This window comes from Tinamus guttatus, unplaced genomic scaffold, assembly GCF_059628265.1.
Source record: "Tinamus guttatus ecotype Peru unplaced genomic scaffold, ASM5962826v1 Tinamus_guttatus_pri_ptg000083l, whole genome shotgun sequence".
Lineage (NCBI taxonomy): Eukaryota > Metazoa > Chordata > Aves > Tinamiformes > Tinamidae > Tinamus > Tinamus guttatus.
Window position 1 is genome coordinate 2732061 of NW_028288617.1, and position 19117 is coordinate 2751177.

Consider the following 19117-nt stretch of genomic DNA (forward strand, 5'->3'; position numbering starts at 1 on the left):
TAGGCCCAAGAGCAGCTTTAGGAAGTCACGTAGCTAATTAAATACAAAAAGCTGAATCCTTCTAGCTGGGATGTGCACAGGGACCTCTCCCAAGTACCAAGGGGTGTGCTCATGCCAGAAATTAGTGGCTGGGAGGGTGATGAATGGGGATGTGCACGTTTCCTGTGCCTTGCCATGAAGTGCTGTTTGCAGGGGCTGTGCTGCCCAAATGACCAGTGCGGAGGCGAGCCTGTTTGGACACCCTCTCTGAGGATTAGCCTGCCGCGATGGTTGAATGCCAGCAGAATCGCTTCCCCCACCTCCCAGGAGGCTCGTTCCTGCTGAAGTCATTTGGTGTGTGCTTCTCTTTCCTGTGTGAGGATTAGGGAATAGGAGAATGGCTTTGTGAGGAGACTCGCAGAGAGGGAGCTGAAGAGGGGACGAAAGACTTTAGCCTTTGAGAGGTCTTTCAGCCAATTCATTCTGGGAGACCAATTGCGTGTGATACGGCAGCTGGGGGTTTTGTTCTCCTTTCAGCCCTATACTGTAGGAGAAGCTGGTAAGGTTATTTTTTTTTTCTTGCCTTGTTCTCCCTGTCCACGATGCTATTGTAATTGCTTTATTGAGGGGATTGTTTCATGAGGAGGGGAAGTTGCTTAATGATGCTGAGGGTCCCCCGCATTGTGTCTGCTTTGTACAGCTGCATAGTTTGTGGAGAGGCACTGTTTACAGTAACGGGGCTGGTTTCCGTTCAACAACTTTGCTGCTATTTTTTTCCCAAAGTTGTTTCAGCCTTTCTTTCAGCAAAGCTAGGAAAATAAACAAATAAAGGGGCTCAGATGTTTAGGAAAGGGTGAATTTATAGAGACTACAATTTGTTGGAAAAGCTGTTCTGCCTAAATCCCAGTTTCAGATGTTCCGTCTTTGATGTTATCAGATTTGTCACTCCTCTGGATCCGTTCCAAAACCGGGTTTTATGTGAGAACCTTCTCTCACAAATCTTTTGCCTGTATTTTCAGCAGAGACAAGATACTTGAATTCATAGCCAAAGTAAACAAAGAAAAAGGTATCTGTGGAAGGTGGAAATATCTGGGGAAAGAAAAAGTCCAAGAACAACCCCAGGATTAAAAAATAAATGAAGGAGAATGAAGGAGCACTAAATCTTGGCACTAATATTTTGCAGAATGCTCCCGATCAGCATAATTCAAGCATGTGGTTAGGGGGGAAATATAAAGACTCTTTCAGAAGACTGAAGATACACAGGTGCATATGCGGTCTAACTGTACGCTTCCCAAGAGGGAATTTTCAGACCTATCCTCTTTGGGGAGAAAAAAAAAAAAAAAGAAAGAGAAAGAAAACCAAAAGTATTGGCTGTCCCTTCCCTTTCCCTTCTTCTTGTAATTTTTAGAAGAGTGACTTGTATTTGTCTGAGTCTTTTATTTCCTTTCATATCATCGTGGGAAACTTTAGCTTGAATTGGTTGGACATACGAGAACGCAGCTTGGGGCACACCATGGCTATTTCACAGGCAGACTATGAAAATCCTTCTTGTGGCTCAGATGAATTGTAAAGGCCATAATTACCAACAAAAGTTTCCTTTGTGGCCATTCAAAAAAATCACAAACAAGGTAGGGGGGAATGATTGACAACAGTTACACTACTGATTGACAGAGAACCAAAAACTTGGTCTGTGACTTAGTATGTTAGTTTTTCAAGAAGTGCTGACCTTTTTCACTGTTATTCACTTCTTTCTGGTGGACAATTCCCAACTCCTCTATTGAGTTTAAAATGTCTATGTAAAATGTGTCTTTGTAATTGCTGCCTATAGTCTGTATGGCTCTTTTCAACCATATGCTTATTTGTTGATGCTGAAACAAAATTGATAGATGCATTTTAATCAGATCTCCATGAAAGAATATGTATATTTTATGTGCTTTACATACTTAGCTATTGATTTCATCTACAGATTTCACTGATACAGAGTAATGAAGTGCCATATTCAAGTCTGGCAAATTTATACTCACAGCTCTATCTCTTAATAATGGAAAGTCCAAGGATATCAATGTGATTACTCATGTGAGTAAAGATTTGAGACTCATTTCTCATTCATGAATGAAATGGTTTAGGAAGTGTGCAGTTACTATGGTTCTCTTTCGGCTTAGAAACAAAAATCTCCATTAAAACAACCAATAATGAGATTTGTTACAGAGACCAAGGATGGACGAATGTACTGATTTCATATAAGAATGTGGTAGACTCTTGACAGTAGTATTTCAAGAAGAATGATAAAAATGTTCTTTAGGCTATTAGCTGTTTTAGAAGCATGAGAAACATAAATCACCCCTCTGTGACGCACCACTAGATACAGCCATGACCCTTGAAATAGCAGCACAAGCATGAGTTACCCCTCCCTTTGAGAAAAAAAGTTAATTTAGTGTGGTCTTTATCACATACTCCTGGCAATAAATGTCATTTCTGCCAAATGACAACTGGGTCCGTGTTTAGTAAACTGACATTTCATGTTAGGCTTCTATTGGTTTTTTATAGACTAAGGGATGGTATCTCCGGACTACAGAGCACATATAGACTGTTTATTGTTCTCACATCCTTGGTTTCATTGCAAGCAAACAAGGCAGGATGGGTTCCTGGGTCATTAATACATCAATTTAGGCTCCTTGGTTCTTTATTGGAGAAATTACTCTCGTTCAGTTTTTCTAAACTGCTCCGTGACATGCTTTAATTTTTGGAGGTAAAGGAGTGTGTTTGCAATTGTGTCTTCCCTATTTCTCAAGAAGTCTGGCATAAAATAACTCACAGTGGATATCCATACATCTTGATGGTAATGGAACTCCATTAATTTTTTCCCAGCAAGAGAGTCCTAAAATTAACTGCTGGAAACAGAACTGTGCTTATCTTATCATTTTATTATAAAGCAGAAATACTTATAATTTTACAAGGCAGTTATTGTTGGATAAAGGACTTCTAATTGAAAATGAAAGAACACCACTGATATAACATTTACACATAAAGAAGAAATGAATCTTGGCTATAAATGTATTTATTAAATTAAACAAGGAGGAAAAAGAATTAATTCCCAAGGTGAAGGAACGCATCTAACTAAACTTAACATCCATTTCCTCATAAAATTAGAGCAACCTAAATGTATTCTAGAAGTCATTAGCTACCCGCTTTTTGTCACATAAATACACAACTGGAAGATTTAGACAGATGAAAGCTATAATATTGCTTCTTCAAACAGGCAGCTCTATAATAGAAAGCTTAAGGTTGCAGTTGCCATATTGGTACTGTGCTGCAAGATGGTGAAATTTAAGTGAGTTTTAACACATTTCTTAGTAAAACAAAACAAAACAAAGAAAAACAAACAAACAAAGAACTATAGCCAGGAAAAAAAAAGATGTGTTTTTACATGCACGTATATATATTTATATAAATAAGTGGCAATACATTAAAAAGCAGTAGGTACACTGATGACAAATTTTCAAGTTGTTCTTAGTAGTACCTTCCCCTCTCTGAATCACAGTAAGAGGTGCTGTTTACCCTGACCTATTAAGACATATGCTAACTTCACGCATCTTCTCTGTTAACTAAACACTACACAGAAGATCTACAAAGCATCTGCTCATTGCTCTTGGTTACCCATCTCCCTAGAAATAGCTACCAGAAGTGAATGTCATTGTTAGTCAGACTAAACACGGTGTAAAGGAGATTTACTTTCCGTATCCTTAACTGGCAGAAAACACATCTGGGCTCTCATGGGAAGCTGCCGTTTTACAAGCACTAAACAGCAGGAGGTCCAGTCTGGTGGAAGAGGGTAGGAATTAAAGAATACAGCTCCCATTTGACTTCCAGAGACAAAACCAGAGATTTTTGAATGTTGCTTTAAAATCAACTCCTCTTTTTTTTCTTAAATTGCTGTGGAAGTAGTTAGAATTTAATTCAGCCATTTTTACGCAGGAAGTAATAGAACATATGGAAACATGCAGAATATTTTTTGTCACATATATTTAAATGAGACATATAGTTTCTAATTAATTTCCTGCAATTTTCAAAGCTCCAGTGTGCGTTCTGATGCATCTTTTCATTATGTATATCCTCCAACATCTCAGAAGTGCAGCCAACTTTATAGCTTAGAGTTTGCTAGTTTTGTTTTTGTTTCGTTGTTTTGTTTTTAATCCAATATACACAGAGAAAAATGTGCCTACTGAGTAGCAGATAATCTGCAGGATCATTTCAGTGCAAGAATTATGGCAGATGATTGTTACATATGGTTGATGTTTTCAAAGTTCGCAAACATCTCAGTATCTGCCCAGGATCTGTCTCAATGCTGTAAGGCCGTATTTCATTATCTTTGAAAACCTATAATGTCAGTACATTTGTTGTCCTTTCTGGATAAATGCAGAGTATATCATCCATATTAGAGTTCTGAGTCTTTCAGAAAAGCAGCATCTATTTTCATTATAAACTTTCAGGGTCTAACTGACTGACTTCTGACTCACTATATGATAAAATTCAGCCCACGTGGCATGCCAGACTGGACAGAATGATGTCTGTCAAGGTCTCACATTTGATGCAGAATGAAACGAATACCAATATTTATCCAATTGAAAGTGGGACTGAAATGTTAATAGTCAATTGACTGACACTTAGGGAAAGACTATCAGTGATTCACTAAGGGGAAAGAACTATTAACTTTAAACCATATCTCAGTCTGCACAAGTTCAGATACCTAGTTAGGTTTGTAAAATTTTGTAAGTTTTCTAGATTATGTGAAGACAGAAAGAGACAGATCATTTTTACTTGCGCGAAGAATTCTCATACATGTCAGTGCTAAGTAAAGGAAGCTAAGGGTCAACCTGTCAGTCAAAGCTCACCTATGTTAGAAAAATGTGCAAAGTATTTTTTTTATGCACTTGTCCTTCTTTTCCAGTGCAACCAACTGTAGGAGTACTGTAAATTGGGACTTACTTTGGGAGTTCTGCTGCCTCCAGAGCATTCTCACATGACATAACAGTGAGTTTTGACTACCTGTGCACCTTGCCCATGGTTGTCCCACACTACTCAGTAGGTGGGTTGATGAAGGTGGTGGTTATATTAGCACTTGGACAATAACTGTGATGTCTACTTTTTTTTTTCTGTTGAGTTTAGCTGGAAGAGATGAATGTGCTCTGCTTTGCTTACGCTATTGAAGTGCCCTATCAAGAGAGCTCATTTGTCTATTGGAAGTTCTGTCAATGATTTTTTTTGATCCTTGCAGTTTCAAGGCTATTTTTGTAGTTCTGCTCCTTTTTCAGTCTATTTCTATAAATTGCCTGGAAATATGTTTTTGAAATGTCAGCAGATGCTGAGAGAATGGTACAGTGAAAGCAGAGAGCATGTATAATACAGCTTGGGTGGCATTCAGTTCTAGACAGAGGTCCTAAACTTAGATATCTGTGTGTGAATGTTTACATGTGATCCAGCCCATCTGAAGGGCCTGTAACTCAGTTCAGTCCTGCCCCCAGACATCTAATAGTCTTAGAGATGCCATAAGGTACCTTAGACATCCACACAGGACTGGCAGACACGACACTGAACATACAGATACATTCCCTTTCTAGAATAAACAGCCAGGGCATTTGAAATGTTGCTAGGTACCTATGTCCAGGCTTCTGAATGGAGACCTTTTATCTCATCAGCTCAATAGATCTTCAGTTTCTACTGCTAAGTTTGGCCAGATCGTCACTGACGAGGACTTAGGCAGTGAGGTCCTCTGTCCTCTGCAACCCATAAACCACTAAATTTAGGTGATATACAGCAGCCCATAAACCTCTAAATTTAGGTGATATAATCCAGAGCTGAATCGTACTCTCTGCGGCATAATTTGAATAACTTTATAACTTGATCTGATTTCCTAATGTCAATAGTCTGGACAGTATATAAAAAGAAAGAGCTGTGTTATTCATGGACCAAAACTAATGTTCCTGTTAACTATGGTAGTAAGGGAGAAGAAGAGAAGGAGGATGACAGGGGAAACAGATATTCATCTTATCTTCTAAAGACATATAATCTGAATGCCCAAATTAGGAAACAGGACTCCCTTGTAGTCAAAACAGAGATATAGGCCGTATTTGGATACTCAAAATTCTTTCTCAATCCTTAGCCAAGGATGAGACATAGATATCTCTGAAAGTCTTTGTGAATTGATTTAGGTGGCCTTGGTAGGATGTTGAGCTGGTAATATCTAAGGATAGACAAAAGAAAACATAAGGCTATATATCTATTATAGCTGAACATACCTTCAAAAAAAAAGTATAACATACTTTCAAAAGGTTATTCAAAATATCTAAGTTGGCATAACGATTATCTTAGATCTTCTAGAATTATCTTCTAGATGTATTTAGCTCTCTTCACTGTGTAGGGCCATCGACTCTAAGAAAATTAGCTGAGAAGAGTGCTTTCCTTTTGTTCTGCCTTACTTTTATGAAGCCCTTTTGCTATCTGTAAACTTCCTAATTATGTACACACATATATAGTATTTCTGTTTAATATACTCCTGTGTATGTAGAAAAGAAAGCTGTACTGGTTCCCCAGAACACAATTCTTTTGTGCATGCCAAAAAATAATTTCCCCAACTGAACATTCTAAACTACAAGTCCAGTTATTGTGTGTTTTCAGGGCCATAATTAGAGCTCAGATGGTAGGGCAATTGCAGGAGAGAGTTTACCAATTTAGATGTTAATCAAGCACAGTTTGATGGACAATAATTAACATAGGCTCAGTCAACATCCTAATTAGCTATGAGCCCATCATCTTGGACTGCTACCCATCTTCCTACCCCTGAGACTTTTTTCAGAGTAAGTACAGGTTCCTCAGTAACTGTTTTCCATAGTGTTGTTAAAACTAAGACCTTAATAACCAATCTAATAGGGAATTATTAGTTAGAAATTGCTTCGCCTCATATAGAACACCTGAGGTAACATAGGTTCTTAATTAGAGGACAGATTCCAGTCAGTTTGCAACCCAGATCAGATATTAAATGTCGGGTTTGTGTCAATATCAAATTCCGTATATGTGTTTAAAAAAAATGGGGATGAATTATCATGGCTACAGCCCCAGGAATTGTTCTGTGGGAGCCCACACGGAATGAAGATAAGAGCAATCTAAGCATGCCTTTCTAGCTGAGTAACCCGATGGGCAGGACTTCATCTCTGCTAACAGTGTCTCTCATGATACATTGTCTAAAGGATTGCTAAGTCTAATGCTAATATAATTCACAAGTTAAAAAAAAAAAACTCCCCATAAAGTTTTAAAATTCCTTGAATACTATCAAATATTTTTTAAGAAGCTAGCATTTCTCAGGCCTAACTCCCAGTGGCAGCAGGAGGTGTTTGGAACCTTCCTCTACTTGATTTCTTGCTGTATATCATTCATTGCTGCAAAATATACAGAGTGGTATGTAGATGGAAATCCTCAATGCATATTTGTTTTTATATTTAAAAGGAATATCCTGTTATGAAGTACTTGATTTTAGTGGGAAGTTCTTAGGGTTGTAAAACCAGAAACTGTATTGCTCAGACATTGTATGTGCCTACTATCACAAGACTGCAGAATAAAAATGCAAAAAAAAGTAACAACATGTTCACTGTGTGCAACTTTTCTCCTTGCTTTCCTGATAGTTGCTGTATGAGCAGCTGGAAGCAACGCAGAGAAAAACATCTGTTGTGTTGTTTGGAACTGGCAATTTAGCAGAAGAGAGAGCAATTTATGATTGTATATTTTCCATTGTCCTCAGGCAAAACATTGTGATTTTTTTGCTTGGGTTCTGAGGACAGGTATAAACAATATTTTTTATCGTTACCAGTCACTATATTAGTGTCACTAGGATGTTTGCCTGAGATGTTTCTCTGGCCTTTTACCCAGGACACTGATGTTGCAGCCTCCAGGAAATCTTCTCTCATTATAGAAAGTAAAGGGAAAACTCCCTGAGATCAGAAACAGTTACAAATTACAGATATTTCTTGCCAAAATATATAGAATTTATTAGTGCAAAAGACTGAGAAAGACTCTTTGGTCTATTCTCCTGTCAACACCTCATTTTTTTTCACATCTTTCCAGAGGTTTCATTATGTCTCATCTGTCCTTGTAGGCTATATCAGTAACCTTGTCTGTTATTTATAAGACTATTTTCTTGATATTAAATGTTCACTTAATTTCAAGCCTTTATTTCTAGTGCAATTCATTCTGCTCCCTTCAGAATACCTTTTTTGATTAGTGATAGGAAATACATATAATTAGAAAATTAGTTTTATCTTATTTGTGAAGATATTTTAAGTTTCAGATGAATGGTAAAAATATGAAACAAGAAAAAAAATAGTCTTTATTTACTATTATGTTGAAGCTTTTTGTAAAAAAAAAATGACCTGCAAAGTACTTAAGTCCTAATATTTACCATAGTAAAATAAAAATTTAATGTCTTAAAATACACTTTGTTGAAAATTGCCTTGACAGATAGTATTTTAAATAAATTGGTCTAAATGAAGGCTTCATACAGCCAATCATTTAAGAATATTCTGCAGCTATCTACAGTTGTCATATTGCATTATTGCAGATTTTTCCAAGATTTCTTCATCTAAGGATAAAGAAATAGTTGGGCATAATCTTTTTCAGCGCAAACACATAACACAATTGCCATTGAAGTTGCTACAGATGTCATGTAGTAACTGAAAATGGCTGTTAGAATGAGTAGCAATGCTATATAGGAAAACTCAGCTTTTAATGACTGAAAAATACAACAGAAAGCAGTCTTAAAAAGGAAGCTTTAAATATTAGTTCATGAGGCACTTTGTATATCCAAAGTTTGGATATTTTACTTCTATTTAGGCATAGACAATAGCTCTGGTAACTCTGTTCTTTGTACATTCACAAGAAATCTCTTCCAACTGCAGCTTGAAAGTTTTGCACTTTGAACAAGGACATAAGCAGAGGTGACTGCTTAGTCTCCAGTCTCTCTTTTCACAGACCTGTATTTGTTAGTACGATCTATATTACTCCTCATCCCCTCTCTTTCTGTTATCAATCCTGGATAATTAATTTTAAATTGAAATTTCTCTCTCCTAGCCTCGGCAACCAAAATGTTAGGTAATAGTTAATTATGAAGAGGTAGGTCATTTCATCCTGCATACCTGCTGGAGGTTCTTATCTTTCTCCATTTTAGCAGGAACATAGATGCTTAGATGTAATCCTTACTGAAAAAGTTTGAAATATAAGCGAGTTAAATTTCTCCTTTAATGACTTAAATTTGGTGTAATTACAATGGTATTGTCTGCAGATTACCTTAGAATTTAGAGAAAGTAAAAGAACATCTCCACTCAAGAGTAATGAAAAAGTTTTTAAGCAGGAGAAACATCCAAAATACTTGATCACTGTTTCCAATTAACAGATACCAGCAAGAAATGTTTACCAATGAATAACCTATGCTCTGCACAGTTTTTGGCATGTATTTTCAACAGTTCCAGACCTTCTTTATCTTTTTTTTTTTTGAGTTTTCAGATTAAATACTGAAATCAAGTGAATGCAATTCAAAATAAATAAATAAACAAATAAAATATTAAACTATGATGAAGTGATATAAGCAGTGTTTTTCTAAGATTAAAAAAGGGTGAACTGCTGTTCTTCACCATACTATGATAATTTTCCACTTAAGGGCTTTCAGCATATTTCAACAGAATTAAAAAAAAACCTTAAATTTATTTTTTTTTCAAACAGAATTCATTGTGTTGATATAAGCCAGTAATCTGTCATCCTCCCAGATGTATTCAATAGTGCTATAATTAATTTGCATTTATTGTTTTCCAATATGAGCAAATCTGTACAGAGTACGCCCATTTTACAGAAAGGGGAAAAAAAAGAGAGAGGCTCAGTGTTTTGGCCATGATTCTAGTATTCCTGAGCTGAGAAAATCTCACAGGTTCACAATCAGAGCACTGGGCATCTTTCAGGATGATCCTCTCTTCTCTACGAGAAGATGTTGCCCTGGAATCAGTCCCAGGGAAACACACTGGGAGAGCACGTGTGTAGCTGCTGAAAAGAAGACACGGCTATTTGAACACTGTTGTAGTCATTAACAAGGTATCAATTAAGCTGAACAGACAGAGAAAGCAAATATTATGTAACTGGTGATCTTTCTGAAAAAAAAAAAGTGAAAAACTGGACAAGAATACCTGCGTTTTAACTTTGCTTGCTAGTTGCCATAGAACTGTGGGATTGGGAAATCTGAGAAACTGGGATTGGGAAAACTGAGAAAGCTAGAAGGAAAAGAAAATCTGTTGAGAAGGAACAGGCCAAGGAAAAGTAACCAGCTGCAGTGGTACTGATCAGTATGAAAAATGTGAGGTTCCCTTTTTTTTCTTTTTCTTTTCTTTTTTTTTTCTGGTGGAAAGAATAATCTCTGGTAGGAGATTATTATAAAGAGCTTTATAATCTTTCCACAAGAGCATAAAAGACATTCTGTATCGTGATGTATGTCTATGAATTTGAAAGATATGAACTCTGTAGGGGATACCACCATTGGTTTTACATCATTAATGTTTCCCTTAATTTATTTCTGCAGAATACCTGCACTACGTCTTAAAGTGGGAATTGCCTGGGGTGATAAATTGAATCTTGAATCTTTGCACCTGACTCCATGCTAGGCTATAAATTAGTCATGGGCTAGGAAGGGAGAATCCTAAGCATTTCTATTTCTCACAGAAAAACTGACCCTTGGGGTCACCAACCAACGACTGAAAACCTGATCTTGTTAACAAGAAAACAATTAATTATTTACACACGTGTGGGTATTTGACATTAGCATCCTTTGAATGAGAATTCTTTGTTCTTCTGCATTTTTTTCTGCTTTGAAGATTCTGTAGTTGTTAAAAACTGAGTGCAGTTTGGAAGCAGGAAATATGTAGAAAACAAAGTATGAGTTAAAGCAGGCGTATGTAGGTTCACAGCTTTCAGTGTTTCAAAGGAAACAAAGATTAAGCTATCTTATTTCAAAGCTACAACAACACAGAATCACCACTAGTTACTTACTATTGTCCATATGCTAGTTTATTATTCTAGAATGTTCAAGACCACAGTAATGTAAACACATTTACTAAGCACTGTGGGTGTTTGTATTTATTTATTTATTTATGTCACTGTTAAAGCAAAGAACAGAGAAAACCTTGCATCCTAATGCTACTCCCCTGGGGAAATGCTAATGCCATTCAGCTAGAGGGAGTTTCTATGATTTTTTTTCCCTGCAGTCCACCTATCCATCATAATGCCGTAAGCACTTTTCATCCTTGCTATAGCAATATATAGGCTTTGTAAATAAAGCCTGGCATCCCTAAGGGGAGCAATATAGACTTCTAGGAATTCTCATATGTTTAATCTGTTTTAAGGCCTGAAAAGTTTATTTCTGTAATGAAGTATTTTAAGACTTTTTCGTCCTGGGAAATTTCTTTTTTATGACAGGTGACCTTTACAGGTCCTCTCTGACTACAGAACTTGCTGCAGATCCGTCTGTACATGAAGGGGTTTCGAGTGCCTACAGTAGGACACAGACATTTTCCAAAGATTTCTCCAAGACTGACCACTTTCCTCCCAGTCTTTGAGCAACTTGAAAGCATCCATGTTTCTGTTAGGTCTTCGGATATGTGCAGAAAACTTCTAGGTTTCTAGTTTTCAGAGCTTCCTGTACTTACTCAAGAGCAGTATTTGACTTTGAGCATTAACTCGCATATGAGAGAATAGAATTGGGGTTCATATAGTTCCTTTCATACTTGTTATGGCTCAAGGCATCTTACAAACAAGTAGCTGAGGTGATAGATACTATTAGCACAGGGATAGGAAGAGAAGGCAGCATAGTAAGATGGACAAGCCGTTAGATGCTCAGTAATAGAGTACACAGTGTCTGGGAAGGCAAGGCCTGATTTATTAAGAAAAAGAGATAATGGCTGGCAACACTGTTATTATCAGGGTTTTTTTTCTCCCTCTCTCTACCTCTTTCTCTCACTTCCACTGAAAATGATGCCTTATTTTTAACTTAAAGGTACTTTTTTAACATGCTATCTTAAAACTATTAGTCTAGGTACGTTAACATCACATGCACACCCTATATAGCAGGATATGTGCAGTCATTTGGAGAAATGACCCTCCCAGGCAGCTAGACAAGGTAGGCAGTGATTTCCAATAAGCTGTTCAGAGTAAATTGCCCTGCTGGATCAGGACATCTGAGCTGGCTGTTGGTGCTCATTCGGGACTCAGAGGTAGGTAAGCAGTACAGCACTGGAGATGACAAACTGTATAGGAACTTAAATCCAGAAACAATATAGTCAAATTGAATTTGAGCAAAGTGCAGACTCAAAAGTGTTTCCAGGATGTTAGACCACTCCTATACAGCCCCTTGCCTTGAGCAGGTTAAATCATCACAATGCTGACTTAATTCAAGTCTCCAGTGGCTGGATACAAGCATCAGACTTCACAGCACAATGCAGACCTAAAGCTCAGAGAAAGATTGTGCAAGTGTTGATATGCCATTCAAACAAAATAATGTTAGCTTCCAAGAGGAAAAATCAATTGCAAATACAATGTATTTAGTCTGTATTTAGCCTTGTGTTCCTGGCGCTACCGGCTGAACATTTTTTAGGCATCACAACCTCTCTTTCTCTGGTTCTGATGCAACATGAAAGTCACATATGCCTATAATTTCCTCTCAAAATCCCTCTCTGACTAAGCACTCTTGTAGAGACAGCTTAGTTCTCACTGCTCAGAACATTCTGAATTCATATTACTGACATCAGGCTTGGATTTAGCAGATCATATTTGTTTAATTGTTTAATTTGCTAAAACGTTTAATAGAACATTTCTGGAATGATGTACTCAATATTTACATCATAAAAAATGAACAGCAACATGTGTGTCTCTCTGCTACTGCATTTGAAGTGGTAGGATTTGTTCTTGGGCAATGCCAAGAACTTGCTGCTTGTGTAGTTTGGGTGGAATAATTTGGATCACAGATTTTCTTGCTGATTATTCTGTGTTTTAAAATAAGCAGGATTATGGAAGGTGCCTTTAAGTAATGATCATAATAAGATATGCACATACAGGCATCCATGAATGCAGGTACTACATTTTATAGTCAATTTTTCTGTCTGTTCTTACCTACCAAATTTCTTAATTAAATTGTTCCCCTCTGCTTGCTAGATGTATCTGCCTATTAAAGCATCTCTCTTGTTATTCCTTTCTTTGATTGCTGGAAGGGCTTTCAGCACTTCTGATTTGAGTATTTGCAAGAGAGCAGGGCTTGTGGCCCATTCTCCTTCCCTAACTCATACAAAATTAACCTGTGGCTTTGCATGTTGGTGTTGCAGTGGTAGCTGAAGAAAAGATAATATGAAGAAGTATGTAAAGAAGCCTGAAGAAGCCTTCAGGCTGAGAAATGAGAGCATTTAGCTAAACTTCAGGGAACATTTATTTCCCTTTTCACACTTTTTCACATTGTTCCATTGTCACAGAATCACATAAATCCTTCCTATGTTGAGGCATCCACTTGGTGCAGGTAAGCATCCACTCAATCCCACATCTCCTGCTTAGATCTGTGTTGCTCAGCCTGTGGCTGGTGACCTGAGGAATGGGAGGAAATGCCCCTGAGGCATTTCACAGGGGATGAAACCCAGCAGGGTCAGGCTGCTTATGCCACAGGGACAGAAAGCATTGGAAGAAAGAGGAAAGCTGGAAAAACATGCCAGCAAATGGGACATGGGGCTGCTCCAGCTGCTGAGGGATGGTAGTGAAGGTCAGAGGTGTGGGCAGCTTACTGGCAAGCACTGTCAAAATATAGCCTGTGCTACACTGGTAAAATGGGGAAAAAAAGAACTATATAGCATGCATGCCATAGACACACATATGGACATATACAGTCACACAGCTAAGAAATATTTGCCAGTGCTTGTCTGAAGGAGAAGTCAGGAGGGCAGATCACAACTATTTTAATGAAAATACTTGTAAATGTTGATTTTTAAATTAACATTTTATTAAAAAAAAACAAAAAAAGCATTGGGATCAACAGCATAGCTAGTGTCCTTATTGATACCTGCACTTCCAAACATCAAGTGGGTATGGAAACAAGGCAGTTTGTGGGTTGTTTTTGAAAAAAAAATGTAGTAGTCCTTCGTTAAAGAGATCGAGAAGCCAGAGCCGAAGCTAAGAGATGGCATGGAGCCAGCAGGCTGCTTAGACAACAGGTAGTCGGCCTGCGACTCGGTGTGTTTTGCGCACCTCTTCTGCCCGTGCTGTGCAGAGGAGGGCAGCCTGCCGCAGCCTTATTAGCTGTGGACAGACACACTTCTGGCCTCCAGCAGCTCCTTAGCTAGTCTGGCATGAGTGTAGGGGGGTCTTTTCTTACCTGCAAAGGATGGCTAGCTCTCAGAAAGCATTAACCTCCTACCAGGGTCCACCTCTCTCATAGTCATAATATTTTAGCTTAAAAATCATAACATTTTAATGACAATTCTGCATTCCTCTTATCTACCCTCTGGCTTTTAAATTGCAGGGTTATATTCAGGTCAGACTGTCAGCTTTCTCTCTGTCACAGTCTAAAGGCTAAATCCCCTTTAAAAAGGAAAATAAATCTGCAGTTCTCACATAATGACTTGGTGTCAGGAGCTGAGGCTTTACAGAATGCATCAAAAACCCTTAGCCTTGTGACAGAACTGTAAAGAATGGCAGGTCCTCATTATACCATTGACTTTTACACAGTAACATCTCAGCTATGGTGTTAAAATGGACCAAAGGTTCTTTTGGATCTTTAAATGTTTCCTGAGACAGATGACCAAGGATACAGTTCTGTGACAGAAGCCACTAGCTGATACAGCTTCCACACTGTGCGTGGCAGTGATTGTCAGTCGTGCTCTGGACTTTTACATTATTATAGTTGCTCGCTGAAGTGTTACATTACATTAAATTGGATGGCTATGGCATACACAGTGGTAACGAGATGTGGGATACTGTGCAGACGTTAATGACTTATGGGCAAGGGTAGGGCCAAAAATGGTTACAAGCGGCTGCTCTTCATTAAGTCCCAGAAGGTATGAGAGGAGCAGAAGTGGAAGGACTACACAGAGAACGGCTTGTTCTTCCTTGGTAAACTTTTTTAAGGAGAGGGCAGCATCCTTTTCCTATTCAGACTCAACTGTGAGCTCATCTCAGCCTGCACACTAGTCTCCAACAGCTGCAAATGCATTACAGCAGCCTTCTGTGGCTGTGCTAATGGGATTAAAAAAAAAAAGCCATGTGCGTTTTTCATTCTGATAGCATGCATGCCTCCCCACAGCCTCTCATGCATTCCTGTTTTCTTGAGATGGATTCAAATATTAATGCTTGTTATGTTTAATTATTGCCAAGAGGCTGGGATGAAACAAAACCTTACCACCACTTTTAGGTATTTCAAAATAGGTGCGTATAAATCACAAATGTGCAAGCACTTATGGGAACTTCAAAAGTGGAGAGTATGTAATAATACCTACCAAAGAGAGCAATCATAAAATTTACACAGTCTTCTCAATCACACCCGTGTGATTTTGCAGTTCCCAGGCCGGTAAATGTCATTCATTAGTGAGTGTTTCTGCTGGTAATGATCTATGTGAGCTAAAACTGGCAGTCACAAGTCAGAGTGGTGAAATGCTGGAAGTATCACATGCATTTCCAGGCTTTCAGAAACAAACCAGTGAATAGAGAGATTAGCACAGGGGCATCTTCATCCTGAAAATTGTTCGCTCTCTATAGTTTCAGGTGAAGTCAATAGGAAGAGTCCTTTTACCTATCATTTTCAACTGAAATTTTATTGGGAGAACTTTTTTTTTTTTTGCCCAGAAATAAAAGAATTGCTGTCCTGGGTCAGATGAAAAATATCCTTTTAGCCTTTGGACTAGTCTTTGACAGTGGCTAACTGAAGCTGAAAGACAGAGGAAAGAATAAGGCAAATGCAGCAAGGCTTTCCCCATTATATACATTTTTGCTTTCCTTCTGCTATCCTTCTCCCAACACAGGCACTTCTGATTTGGGGGTAATGCTGCTGAGCTTTATGTACAGGCAATGGATCAGCCAGTGCATATCTACTCTTCGATTTGAATGGAGTTTTATATATATACACACATATATACATGTACCTATATATATAAGTGTGTGTGCATATAAGTATGACATGTATATATGTATGTATGCATGCATATATGTGTATATACATACATATTTACATTGAATAAAGGTATATCTATTCAACCCCCATCCCTTTTTCTAATACAAAACCCACTGTTTTCATTAAGCTATGCCAAGGCAAAACGGTCCTAAAAGTGGGAGTAACTCATTGAGAGAGCAGTTAGTAGTAGTGCAAAGAACACAGGACTGATGTGTAGCTGTTCTTATGGATGGCTGAAGGAAGATGTATATTTCCTTCTTCTGTTGTTCATGTCAAATCGAAGGGCACAGGAAGTCTTACTTTACAATTTAGCATCATCCTCTTCTCCCATTAGAGTATCAGTGATGATATCCGGCAGCCACAGAAGCGGCGTACAAGTTGCATGATTTTTTAAAAATGCTTCTCAGGAACCAACCACCCAGTCAAAATAAAAACAGCGGCTTACTTTCAGTTTTGCACATAAAACACACTCTTTTCAGCATTGTCTCTTTTTGTTATTAATGAACTGTTCCAATTTTCTTCTGATGCTTAATCACATTAGGATTTCTTTTTGAATAGAATTTTCCCTTAAAGCTTAACGTCTATTTCTGGTGGCAAGCAAGATGCCTGCCTTTCTGTTCCTCAGACTTTTTTGTCCTTTTACATTATACCACCCAAGAGAGAAAGTCATTTGCAATAGATCTGAAAGATGCTGTAAAATGTTTCTTGGAAGGCGAAACAAAGCTTTTTCTTTCTTTCTCTCTCTCTCTTTCTTTTTTTTTTTTTTTTTTTTTTTTTTTTTTTTTTTGTGGAGCGTGCTGCATCTAGGATTGTGGCTAGACTGAATCATGGTTGTTTTTTCACATGAAAACTGAACTGTTTCTTCATTCCTATTGACAAGGTGTCTTGATGCTTGTACTACAAGGTGAACTCCAGCAAGAGCTGATAAATTCCAGACTCTAATTAAACATCTTTCAGAAACATCAACATTTACTAAATAAACATCTTTCTGTCTTCTCTGCTGCATGGAAAGAGTGTTTGTGGCATGGTCTGCCAGCCTTTCTGCAAAGTGTAACAGATGGCCAATGCTTTTCATGTGATTTGCTCCTGCTTTTGCCTTTATAAAAGAAAAAAAATGCCCTTGGGTTTGTGGAAACATGGAATCCTGCCTCACTGCTAAAGCAGTGTCTGTTGAGCCTGTGCTTCCAATGCAGCTGAGTCTCCATGGCTGTTTCTCTTTTTAGTGAGAGCTCCCAAAATGCAGCTCATCTACTTGTAGTTTGAAACCGTTTTGTGAAGACTCTGCAGATAAATTTGTTGTGTGTCTTTAGCCAGCTGCCAGCTGTCCTGATGGAAGAGTGAGGGAGACTTTATGTGAACAAAATCTGGTATCCTCAAAATAATTTTTCTATCTGGCTGGATTGACTATGGCAAAACACTGTTTTGAGTCAGAATGCAAGATTTCCCTGCGGCTCCAAAATTGCTTATAATAATACCTACTCTCCATCTAATCCGTGCTGGGATCTACCACAACTATCTCTAATCCCTCCCTCGAATAGTCTAACAATAACTCAATTCCTCACTCTAATACCCTAATCTCCTACTCTAATACCCTAATACCAATCCCTCACTCTAATACCCTAATCCAACCCGAATCCTAATCTCAATCCCTCACTCTAATACCCAATCCCTCACTCTAATCACTGAATCATAATCCAAATCCTCTAATATCCTAATCTAATAATCTCAAACTCTCACTGTAATACCCCAATCCATCGTTCTAATCTGCCAATCCCTTGCTCTAATCCCCTAATCCCAATCAATATCTGCTACTCTAATGTCCTAACTTCTCACTCCAATCCCTTGCTCTAATCCCAATCATTCTCTCTAATACCATAATCCTAATCCAAAAATCTCACTCCCATCTCATAATCGTAATTCCTTTGGTCTAATCCCCTAATCCCAATCAAAATCCCCTGCTCTAATTCATCATTCCGTAACTTTAAGGCATTGATTTAGATACTGTGATTTGAGACTCTACTACATCTGCCTGTTCCAGTATCGTGGTACTCTGCATTATGGTACCGTCTAAAACAGCAACCCGGTATAGTTAAGGCACACACCCCAGGTCATGCTTTGGAAATAGGTCTGTCCTATCACCTGGTGCACCATTACAATCAGGAATGACAGAGTGCCCAACCTAAGAGCAAGTACTTTTTTGGAAACAACATTCCAGGGCCATTGCTATTTATTCTTCCAGTTTGGGGTGGTGTCTGAAGATGTAAAACATGCAGATGAAAATCAGAACCAAGTTATATTGTGGTCTCTGTATGTCCAGAAGCCATGCAGTTTCTGTTGTCTCTTTCCTTCAGCAGTTTAAAGTCTAATAAAAGCACAGGTTACACTACAATGCTGCTATCCAGCAGCCAAGTGTGAAGCCCAAGCATTTGGTAATTTGCTTTTTTTTTTTTTTTTTTTTTCAAAGTAAGCCAAAAAAAAAGGTCTTCTCCATCATCTATCAGAGTTCTTTGTCAACAGGACAGGTCCCAGATGAAGTGGAACTACAAGCCTGTCATCGTGACCTTAGTATCAGGGAAGGTTACCGAGCAGATCATCTTGAGGGCAATCACACAGCCTGTGTGTGACAACCAGGGGATCAGGTCCAGCCGAAATGGGCTCATGAAAGGCAGGTCCTGACTCACACCAACCTGATTTCCTTCTATGACCAGGTGACTCGCCTAGTGGATAAGGGAAAGGCTATGGATGTGGTCTACTTAAGACTTCAGTAAGGCCTTTGACACAGTCTCCCACTGCCTTCTCCTGGAGAAGCTGGCAGCTCATGGCTTAGACAGGTACTCTTTGCTGGGTGAAGAACTGGCTGGATGGCCAGGCCTAGAGAGTGGTGGTGAATAGAGTTAAATCCTGCTGGCGACC

General features: G+C 38.4%; 1 protein-coding gene across 1 annotated transcript in view; it reads left to right on the plus strand.

Annotated features, from left to right (window-relative positions):
• The first annotated feature begins 488 nt into the window (after positions 1–488).
• The window catches only part of MID1 (midline 1), a 177614-nt gene continuing 158985 nt past the window's right edge, over positions 489–19117 (plus strand). Inside the window, exon 1 of the mRNA XM_088520230.1 lies at positions 489–538. The gene's annotated coding sequence lies outside the window, so the exon portion shown is untranslated. The remainder of the gene's footprint in view (positions 539–19117) is intronic.